The sequence below is a fragment of the Sphaerodactylus townsendi genome, linkage group LG03 (genome assembly GCF_021028975.2).
Source record: "Sphaerodactylus townsendi isolate TG3544 linkage group LG03, MPM_Stown_v2.3, whole genome shotgun sequence".
Lineage (NCBI taxonomy): Eukaryota > Metazoa > Chordata > Lepidosauria > Squamata > Sphaerodactylidae > Sphaerodactylus > Sphaerodactylus townsendi.
The window spans coordinates 153,709,014-153,719,200 of record NC_059427.1 but is presented as its reverse complement, the minus strand read 5'-3'; positions in this window follow the sequence as shown (position 1 = coordinate 153,719,200).

Genomic DNA, 10,187 nt, shown 5'->3' with positions numbered 1-10,187 from the left:
TGGAAGCAGAGAGGCAGAAGCAAGCAAAGCAAGAAGTCAGAGCAACCACCTCTTGTTGAGATGAATCCATCTTCTTGTCATGTTCAAAAAAAAGGTAAAGTTTCCCCTTCAGTTGTGTACGACCCTGGGGTACCACCGTGAGCAGTGATTTTATAGGCCAGCCACTTTTGTGGGGTGGTTTGCCATTGCTTTCCTCGGCTATTCTTTACCCCCTAGCTATGAGCTAGGTACTCATTTACTAACCAAAAAATGGGTGGATGGCTGAGTCATGATGCCTCCACTAAGTCATGATGGCTTGTCGTGTTAGGGCAGGGGTCCCCAAACTTTTTAAACAGGGGGCCAGTTCACTGTCCCTCAGACTGTTGGAGGGCTGGACTCAAAAAAACTATGAACAAATTCCCATTCACACTGCACATATTTTATTTTGAAGTGCAATCCCAAACAGAGTTATGACGGTCTCAGTAGCTAGCATTGGCACAGTGCCAATCCCTAAGAATTATGGTGGGTGAACCCTTTTCATTTCAATGGGCTCCGGACCCGGGAGGAAACTCAGAGCAGAGTGCAACATAACAACATAGGATCGAGGCTCTTTCCCAGCAAAGGTCTCCAGCTCCCAGCTCAGCCGCCTTTCTCTCCCCTTGCTGCATTGGTACAGTCCCCTCCGGCCGCTTGGAATGAGCAGCGAGTCGCCAGCGTTTGAGGCTGTGTTTGTAAACCTGGGGGTCTGGGTGCCAAGCTCCAGGGGCTGCCTGGGCTGCCCCAAGTACTGAGCACTAATGTGCTGAAAATTTTCCTCCCCTTTTAAAATGGGTTGTAGCCAGTAATCTGAAACAATCACAGAAAAACTGAGCTGCTGAGCCTGAATGCAGCTCGCTGTCTTTCCTCCCTTGCTGCATTGGTACAGTCCCTCGGCAGCTTGGAATGAGCAGCCGAAATTAGCCCAGCGTTTGAGGCTGTGTTTGTAAACCTACAGAATTGAGGTGCCAAGCTCCAGGGGCCTAAGGGTTCCCCAAATTACAGCTGCAGGTTAAGCTCTCGAAGAAAATGGATACCTCGGGTGGGGGGACTCTGTGGCCTTAGCAGCTCCAGCGTGGGAAAGGAAGGAAAAGGAGAGAAGGGGATATGCTTCCTTGTGAATGGGATGGAAAATATTCCGAGGGGCCTGATATGGCCAGACGTAGTTTGGGGACCCCTGTGTTAAGGTTTTAAAAAAACATTTGCAATAGCATTCAAACATGACTTCCCAACCTGTAGTGTGATGTACATGATGCATGATGCACAAAAGAGTGTTGTACATGATGCACAAAAGAGTGTTGTTCCATTTCTACATATTTGGATTGGCTCTCACATTGGCAAGGAAGAACGGAATGATAAGTTTAATTAGTTTTAAACATTACTATGGAAGTGCTGCCAGACTTACATACTTACATAAAACCTTTATTAGGCATAAAACCAATATAACAACCAGCATTATCCAGACAGATGTTCCATACATAAAACCACCACAGGTATTATTCCAAAGTTCCTAAAAGGAACCTAGCTACAGAATGCTGCCAGACGTATGTGAGACTGAATTCATCTGGCTGTACTACTTCTCGCCAGGACGGATAAAAATCTGTGATTTGAAATAAGCAAATACAGGATTTTGAAATATAAATAAAAACTCTAAAAGTGTCACTAGTTTGCTGTTAAATAACTTGGTCTAAAAATCCTTTTGACTTCAAGCCAGTCATGTGGGCTTTCCAGAAGATAGAATTGGATAACTTTCCGGAAAATTATCTACTGCCCTAAATAGATGTGACTCATTGTGATTTAGCATGTTTGTTTTGATGTATTTAGTGAAGAAATTTTAAAAGCATCTTATACCTATTATATATCCCAATAACAGCAAATGCCTGAATGGAAATATTTGATTAAGGAGCGGGTTGCAAATCAAATATGGTTTATCCTACTATATAAAAGGATAGCTGTGGTGGTGATGACTCATTTCCAGCCAATTGTGGTTACTAATTCTTGGCCTTTTCCTGTACTGCTGAATAATTACAGTCAGTGTACCATCTGAAGTTGCCTGAGGAGCAGATGGTACAGGTGTTGGCTACTATCCATGGGAGAATTGCGATTGCTGACAGTTGCAACTGTGCCTTTAACTGTTTCGTGGCAATTTAGATGTCCAGGAAGAGGAGCAGGCATTTGAGAACACAAGGAAAAGGAAGAGGGAGCTGGTGGCACCTGGCCAAGTGGGAGGAAAGGCAGGAGGAATTACCTACCTTTGTGTGGGCACCATTAACCCTTGCATGCTGATGCAGACATCCAGAAGAAGAAGAAGAGTTGGATTTATATCCCCCCCCTTTCTCTCCTGTAAGGCAGTGGCATAACCACTGGGACTGTGTTTTTTTTGTCGGCTGGCAGGGGGCGCACTTTTTAGACTAGCGGCACCAAAATTTCAGGTTATCATCAGGAGACACTCCTGATGATATCATCCAGGTTTGGTGAAGTTTGGTTTAGGGGGTTCAAAGTTATGGACCCCCCAAAGGAGGTGCCCCCATCCCCCATTGTTTCCAATGGGAGCTAATAGTAGATGTGGCTTCCCTTTGCAGATCCATAACTTGGGACCCCTGAACCAGACTTCACTAAACCTGGGTGGTATCATCAGGATAGTCTCTTGCTGATACTAGCCAGGTTTGGTGAAGTTTGGTTTAGGGGGTCCAAAGTTATGGACCCCCAAAGGGGGTTCCCCATCCCCCATTGTTTCCAATGGGAGCTAATAGTAGATGGGGCTTCCCTTTGAGGGTCCATAACTTTGGACCCCCTAAACCAAACTTCACTCAACCTGGGTGGTATCATCAAGATAGTATCCTGAAAGTAGCCTGAAATTTTGGTACTTCTAACTTAAACATTGCTCCCCTAACTGGCACCCTCAAATTGTCCCCAGATTCTGGTCCCTTCTGGTCCCTTCTGAGTGGATTTAAAGGGAGAATCTGGGCTCCCTCGATTAAAAAACATTGAAAGTGTTGTCGAAGGCTTTCACAGATGGATTCAACTGGTTGTTGTGGGTTTTCCGGCCGTGGTCTGGTAGATCTTGTTTCTAATGTTTCGCCTGCATCTGTGGCTGGCATCTTCAGAGGTGTATCACAGAGAGAAGTCTGTAATAAGAGAAGTCTGGACACAGTGTATAACAGACTTCTCTCTGTGATAAACCTCTGAAGATGCCAGCCACAGATGCAGGTGAAACATTAGGAACAAGATCTACCAGACCACGGTCACGCAGCCTGGAAAACACACAACAACCAACATTGAAAGTGATGCTGGTTTTTTTGGTGGGGGGAGGGGGAATCTACCCTGAAACAGCACCACTTTCATTGTTGTTTAAACTAGAGAGCCCAGATTCTCCCTTTAAGGTGGATTTAAAAGAAGAATCTGGGCTCTTTAGTCTAAACAACATTAAAAGTGATGCTATTTCAGGGTGGATTCCCCCACCCCCTCAAACAGCATCACTTTCAATGTGGTTTCAACCAGGGAGTCCAGATTTATGAGTTGGGGCATGTGTTCAGATTTGAGAGTTGGGGCATGTTCTATAATGTGAGTGTGACTTTGAGATGACATGGTGCAAAAAGAGTGCACCTGCTCTTAGAGTTCACCTGCTCTTAACTACTACACCACGCTAGCTCTCAGGAAGAGGATGAGGAGGAGTTGGTGACATGGGCCAAGGGGGAGAAAAGGCAGGAGGGGTTGGAATTTTTGGTCACCATAACCCCCTCCCCCCAACAGTTTTCTAGAGCCCGTTGTGTTTGTTCATACAATGGGCTTTACTGCTACTGTGTTATAGTCAAACAAATTAAAAGTTTTATATAGAAATTATTTTTACTGGAATAATATTTGAAGACAACATAAAATTTAGTTCCCTTATTTGAGGGTTCTTTAAATTTAAGCAAAGACTTTGAAAACTGTTGACACATTTTAGCACACCAAAGCATTTCTGCATATGCTCACTCGCTTCAGTAAAATTTAACTTGTCCAAAGAGCTTGACTGTGTTGGACTTGTGGGTGTCTTTTCCAGTGTTAAGCAGGAGACACATAAATAAAGATTTTGTGTGCATAGTCACTCTGGTGTTCATAGCTTGGTTTTTAAAATCTGGATATCTATGCACTTGTGGCTTGATCTTCCCACCACACCCTGATTTTCAAATTAATAAAATGTATATATACTCCTATGCAATTCCGAGGAATGATTGCGTGAAAAACATCAATTACAACTTTGAAACTGGCAAACATTGATTCACTGATAATTTTATGGAATTTTAAAATTGGAACTTTCTCGCTCTGAGGGCATCATGAATTATGGGTGTTTCCTGCCAGATGTTCAGGTAGGCAGAATTTATTTCATCACTTCCAGTCTCCTGCACAGTCATGTGCTACCCCAGTTTGTTTCCTGCCTTACATAGGGAGTGCAATGAGAAGTAGCTATCTACATCAGTTTTCCATCTCTGACTTTTTACTAATTATTTGTGCTGGCTGTTTACTGTTGGGGAGAGGGGGAGAGAGAGAGAGAGAGAGAGAGCTGCCTTTTAAAGCTGCCTTTTTCTATTGCACCTATCTCTTCCTTATCTTCCTTTCTGTCTCTCCGCCCCCCCTCCCCCACTTACTTACATATCCCTATCTACCCAGGACATCACTGTTTTCTTCGGGTTCACATATTCAGAGCTCTTTCTTTCAGGCTGGCTTCAGCATCACAAGTATTGTCCAAGGGGTCGTGATGTTCAGGACATCCAAATACATCCCTATCTGGACAACATCCTAATTTTTTCTCCCAACGGGAACAAGGCGTCAGGGATACAGACAGTACCATATAGATTCCAGAGTCCCATGGGTACCTAATCAAGTGGGAAAAGAGCAGCGTCCTTAGTTCCCAGAGACTACAACATCTAGAATTTATTATAGACCAGGGGTAGGGAACCTTTAACACTCAAAGAGCCATTTGGACCCATTTTCCACGGGAAAAGAAAACACTTGTAGCCGCAAATAATTTTTGACATTTAAAAAAAAGATAACACTGTATATATTGGGGTTTTTTACCTTTTACTCCACTCATTCTGAGAAGCGCAAGGATGAAGCCAGCGGCTTGGCCTTGCCGGCCGCCGGGAAATCGCCTGCCCCGCTCCAATGGGCGAATGAGAGGGGAAGCCTTGCGGTGCGGCCCAGCCGTCCGTGGGCAATTGGTGCGCCCGCCCTGCTGCCTGCAGGGCAGGCAAGGATGAAGCCAGCAGCTTGACTCGTGGAGTTGCAGTGCAAGGGCAGAAGAGCCGCATGCGGCTCTCGAGCCGCAGGTTCCCTACCCCTGTTATAGACACTCAAAAAACCATGCTATTACTTCCAGAGGACAAGGTCATCAAAATCTCGAGTCTAGGTAAGGAGACGGCCAGGGCCAAGTTTGCCCAATTTATGTCCTTGGTATGCCTCCAAAGTTTGATAGTATCATACATAGGTTCTGTTCCGGGCGTATGGCTCCACTCTCTGCCAATGGTTCCTTTGTATCAGTTGGTGATCCTACAGAAGAGGGACAAGAAGTTGTGAGAGAGAGCATGAATTGATGGATAAATACCAGAAAAATTGAGATGAGGACAACCTTATATTCAGAAGGACCTAGTATTTATGGATACCAGTCTGTGGGGAGCCTCCTTACACGATCTTCTTGCCCAAAGTGTCTGGACACAAGTAGAAAATGAACACTGTGGAAATCAGGGCCATCAGGAAAGTGTTCTTATCCTGCCAGTCCAAATCAAGGACCATCACATACTCATCAGGATGAACAACATTTCTGCCAAGGCCCACATCGACAAATTGGCGGAGGGCTGTATGTCCAAATCCTTGACCCTTCATCAGGAAAGGAAAAGCCTAGCATGGGCAGGAAAGCTTCTACTATTGATGATGGCAGAAACATCCAGGGTTCCCTCAACACTCAGGCAGACTGGTTGAATTGGCAGAAGATGGGTAAGAACATTGATAAGAGGGAGGCCTCCCAGCAGATTGCACTCAGGTTTGGAATCCCAGGCTTGGATGTCTTTGCTTTGGCATCCAATCATCACGCTCCAGATTTCAGCAGGTGGATGCCTTAACATCTGCCTGGCACAAGAGGCTCCAGTATGCCTTCCCTCCACTTCCAGTCTTATTGAAAACCTTGTGGAAGAAATTTCAGGCACAAGTGAGCATGATCTGTGTAGCACCAGGGTGGCCTTGTAGACTGTGGTTCACATCTCTCATGTTACATTTTACTTGTGTATAGCCAAAAGCCATTACAAAATAAGTTCAGTAAGAACAGTAAAATAAAATAATAAAATGAGCATTTCACAAAATGTTAAAAAGAAACAAATTACAAAATAACTAAAACATTCACGCTAATAAGCTCTATCGACTTGCTCTCTATGAGATTTCGTTGGCCCTTATTGTTTTTGCTGCACAGGCAAACATATGTTCTGTAAGTAATGTAACGGTAGTGCAAAGGGCTTAACTGTGGTTAGTTGTAGATTCGCATTCAGGGTCTCGCTAAACGTGACACCCAGGTACTTAAAAGAGCTACATTTGCTCAATTGGATTTCCGTGAATGTTCCAGGTAGATATTTTTGGCTGTTTTCCAAAGACAATCACTTTTGTATTCACATAGTTAATGTTAAGAGTCTCCTCTTTACAGTATGTACCTACAAGTTGCAGTAGCCTTCCTAATCCTATTTTGATATAGGAAATTATGACCATGTCATCTGCATATAATAAGATCAAAACATTTTGTTGGCCAAGAGGAGGTGGAAAAAATTACGGACTAGAAAGCCTCTCTACAGTATCATCAATGTGCAAATTAAATAATAGGGGGATCAGCACACATCCCTGCTCTACTCCCTTGTTGGTAGTGATTTTGTTGGTTAAGGACCGTGATGTACCTACCCTAATCTGAACAGAGGTTTCTATGTGCAGCTCCTATAATAAGAATAGTAGTTTCTTATCAATGTTTGTTCCAGCTAACTTAGATTACATGCGGTCCCTGTCTATGGAATCAAATGCTGTGGCCAGATTTACAAATGCTGTTGGACCGTTTATACCCGAATGGACCAATTGGTGGACAGTTAGCGATGATCTACTACACTAAATGCTTTTCCACATGCAGGTGCATCCTAACAAGCCAGAGATTGTGCAGAGGTACAAGGCAAAGCCAGTGTGCTCATGCCAGTCCTCCATTTCCCAGCTCATGGGAGGGTCATGCGTTCAGGGGAGCTGCATTGTCGTTGGCCATGCACTTCAAATAAGTGAAATTATGAGTCCCTAATTTATGAATGGTGTGAATTTATGAATGATCTACTGTAATTCTTTAGCCAGGGTCATGTATCCAATTAGAGCCCCCTCCAACCAAGAAGAAGAGTTGGTTTTTATATCCTGCTTTTCTCTGTCAAAAGGAGTCTCAGAGCAGGTTACAATCACCTTCCCTTTCTCTCCCTACAACAGGCACCTTGTAAGGTAGGTGAGGATGAGAGAGTTCTAAGAGAACTGTGACTAGCCGAAGGTCACCCAGCAGGCTTCATATGGAGGAGTGGAAAATCCAACTGGCAAAGAGACAATGTTCATAGAGGAGGAGGTGATAATAGGAATGGCCAAAGAAGAGTTACCTCCTCCTTCTCCAGAACCTGCTGTGCCTTCTTCTGGCAGCTGCTTTTTAAGACCGAAATAAACCTTAGTAGATCCAGTTATGGGCTCCAACTTACCATCTGATTTATCCCAAAGTCCATTTCTAAACAAGAAACAAGTTTGCAATGTCCATAGAAAGATACCAGTGGAAAAAGAGATACTGGAATCTACTCTACTGAAGAAGCATCTTTTATAGGTGACAAAACAAAGATCTCTTTTCAGTAAGGAAAAACTGAACCACTTGGAAAGGGTGACAGCCCACCCCGTGTGATATGGCTGAGTTAATGCCTTTCCAACCTTACACCCAGAGGTGAGATTTGTGAACAGTCTTATTTGAGGACCGGTTTCTTTTCACGGCTGAGCCAAATTTATGTTAAGCACTCTGGATGTTGATCCATTAATGCACAGGTGTCAAACTTGTGGCCCTCCAGATGTTATGTACTGTAGTTCCCATCATCCCCTGCCGGCAGGATGATGGGAACCATAGTCCATAACATCTGGAGGGCCGTACGTTTGACACCTATGCATGATTAATGAGTCTTGAAAGAGCAGGATATCTCACTTCGTTTGGCCAGCCAGCTAATGGTAGGCAGCATGATTAAAAGCAGTAACCGACCACTTGGTGGAAAGAGGACAGTTGGATTTAGCTTTCTAGGTGGCAGACAATTAGTTATTTCCCTTTAGACAGCTGGAATTTGGAATTGTCCTTCTAAGGTAGTGATGTCAAACAGGCCATATATATCAATACTTATTTTTTTATTCTATCACAGCCATCTAAAATCAGCATGACCTGTATACCAGCAACCAATCATTGTCAAAACCGGATGTATTTAAAGTCTGCTGGCGTGGAGTGATGGCGTACTATTGCAAGCTGTATCAGAACATCGACTTTTCCCTTTCTATTTCCTTTCTATTGAGAAAACTCGGTTTAATGACTTGCGGTCATTAAAAGTTTAATGCGAATGCAGAGCACATGAATGCTTATCTCCCAGCTGACGTCCCAGAACCTCATCTTCAATTAGAAGTTCCTATAGCAGCTTTTCTCTGTGTACTACTTTTCTAGGGAGAAGGCCAAATGAATGCAAAGTTGTCATGAGCTGCTGCAGTAGCAAGTCTCCATCATCTGATAAGGTTATGGAGAGAGACATTTCAATCTTGTTTTGTATGAGATCCAGATGTAATTCTTATATTCAGGCTACGTTTAGAATGTATTGAAGTGCCGCTTTGATAGCCCCGGAGACGATGGTCCCGCTATCAGATTATTATTATTTTTTGGGTTAGATGAATCGTTTGTGTCACCTTAAGCACAGAGGGAAAGATGTGATTAAAACTTACTTTATCTAACAATCCTACTGTGGGGTTGATAAAGCCTATTAGGAATTCATTCATTCATCACTTTTGTTTTCATTGTATTTTTGTTTTGATTCTCCCGAGTATGAAATGCCATGATCAAAAAAAGGGGGGAAATCTATTTTCTGTCAAAACCTCCATCTGTCCTTCATAAACACCATTTGCCGTAAAGGTCACAGGAGCTGGCGTATAATTATTTAAAATCGGTAGTTGCACTTTGGCTCGATTAGGGTATGAAGAGAGATTGAGACTGTTGACTTGGCGAGAGCCAGTCAGTTATTATCCTCCTAAAAATGGTGAAATTATAAACAACACTCCCCCTACACGCAAAAGTCCCCCACTAAAGGATGTATTGCATGAGTGCCCACGTTAGCCTCAATCAAACAGCTGAGCCTCATTGAATTTCTATGAGCAGACGTGCCGTACCTGATGAACATAATTATAGCCCGGAATTGTTTAAATAGATCTCTTGGGAAGCATCATTCTGACAGGCGTGTCATCACTGCCTTTCATATTTTTGTTTAGAGAATTTTAACTCTGGTGTTATTTTGTTTAACAAAATGCCATTGTGAGCACAGGGAGTTGTCAAGAGGCTTGTGAGCGTGTGCAGACTTTTGTGTCCTGTTTATCTGAGTTTGTCCATAGCCTGGTCTCCTGTAGCGACTACGAGTCTGCTGCACGTGATCAGGGAGGGGAGCTTTTTAAAGTGTGTGGATTAGTCATTCTGGTGGGTTTTATTTTTAAGGTTGCATTTACCATGCATCCCCCCCCCTTTTGTTTTTAAGTCACTTCTGACTTATGAGAGCCAATGTGGTGTAGTAGTTAAGAGCAGGTGGACTCTATTCTAAAGAACCAGGTTTGATTCCTTGTTCCTCCACATGACCAGCAGAGTCTTATCTGGTGAACTAGATTTGTTTCCCCGATCCTACATTCCTGCTGGGTGACGTTGGGCTAGTCACAGTTCTGTCAGAACTCTCTCAGCCCCACCTACCTCACAAGGTGTGTGTTGTGTGGAGAGGAAGGGAAAGGAGCTTGTAAGCCACCCTTGAGTCTCCTCACAGGAGAGAAAGGTGGGATATAAATCTCCTCCTCCTCCTCCTCCTCCTGTTGTTGTTGTTGTTGTTGTTGTGTGCAAGCACTGCTGATTCTTCTTCTCCCTCTCTTTCTCT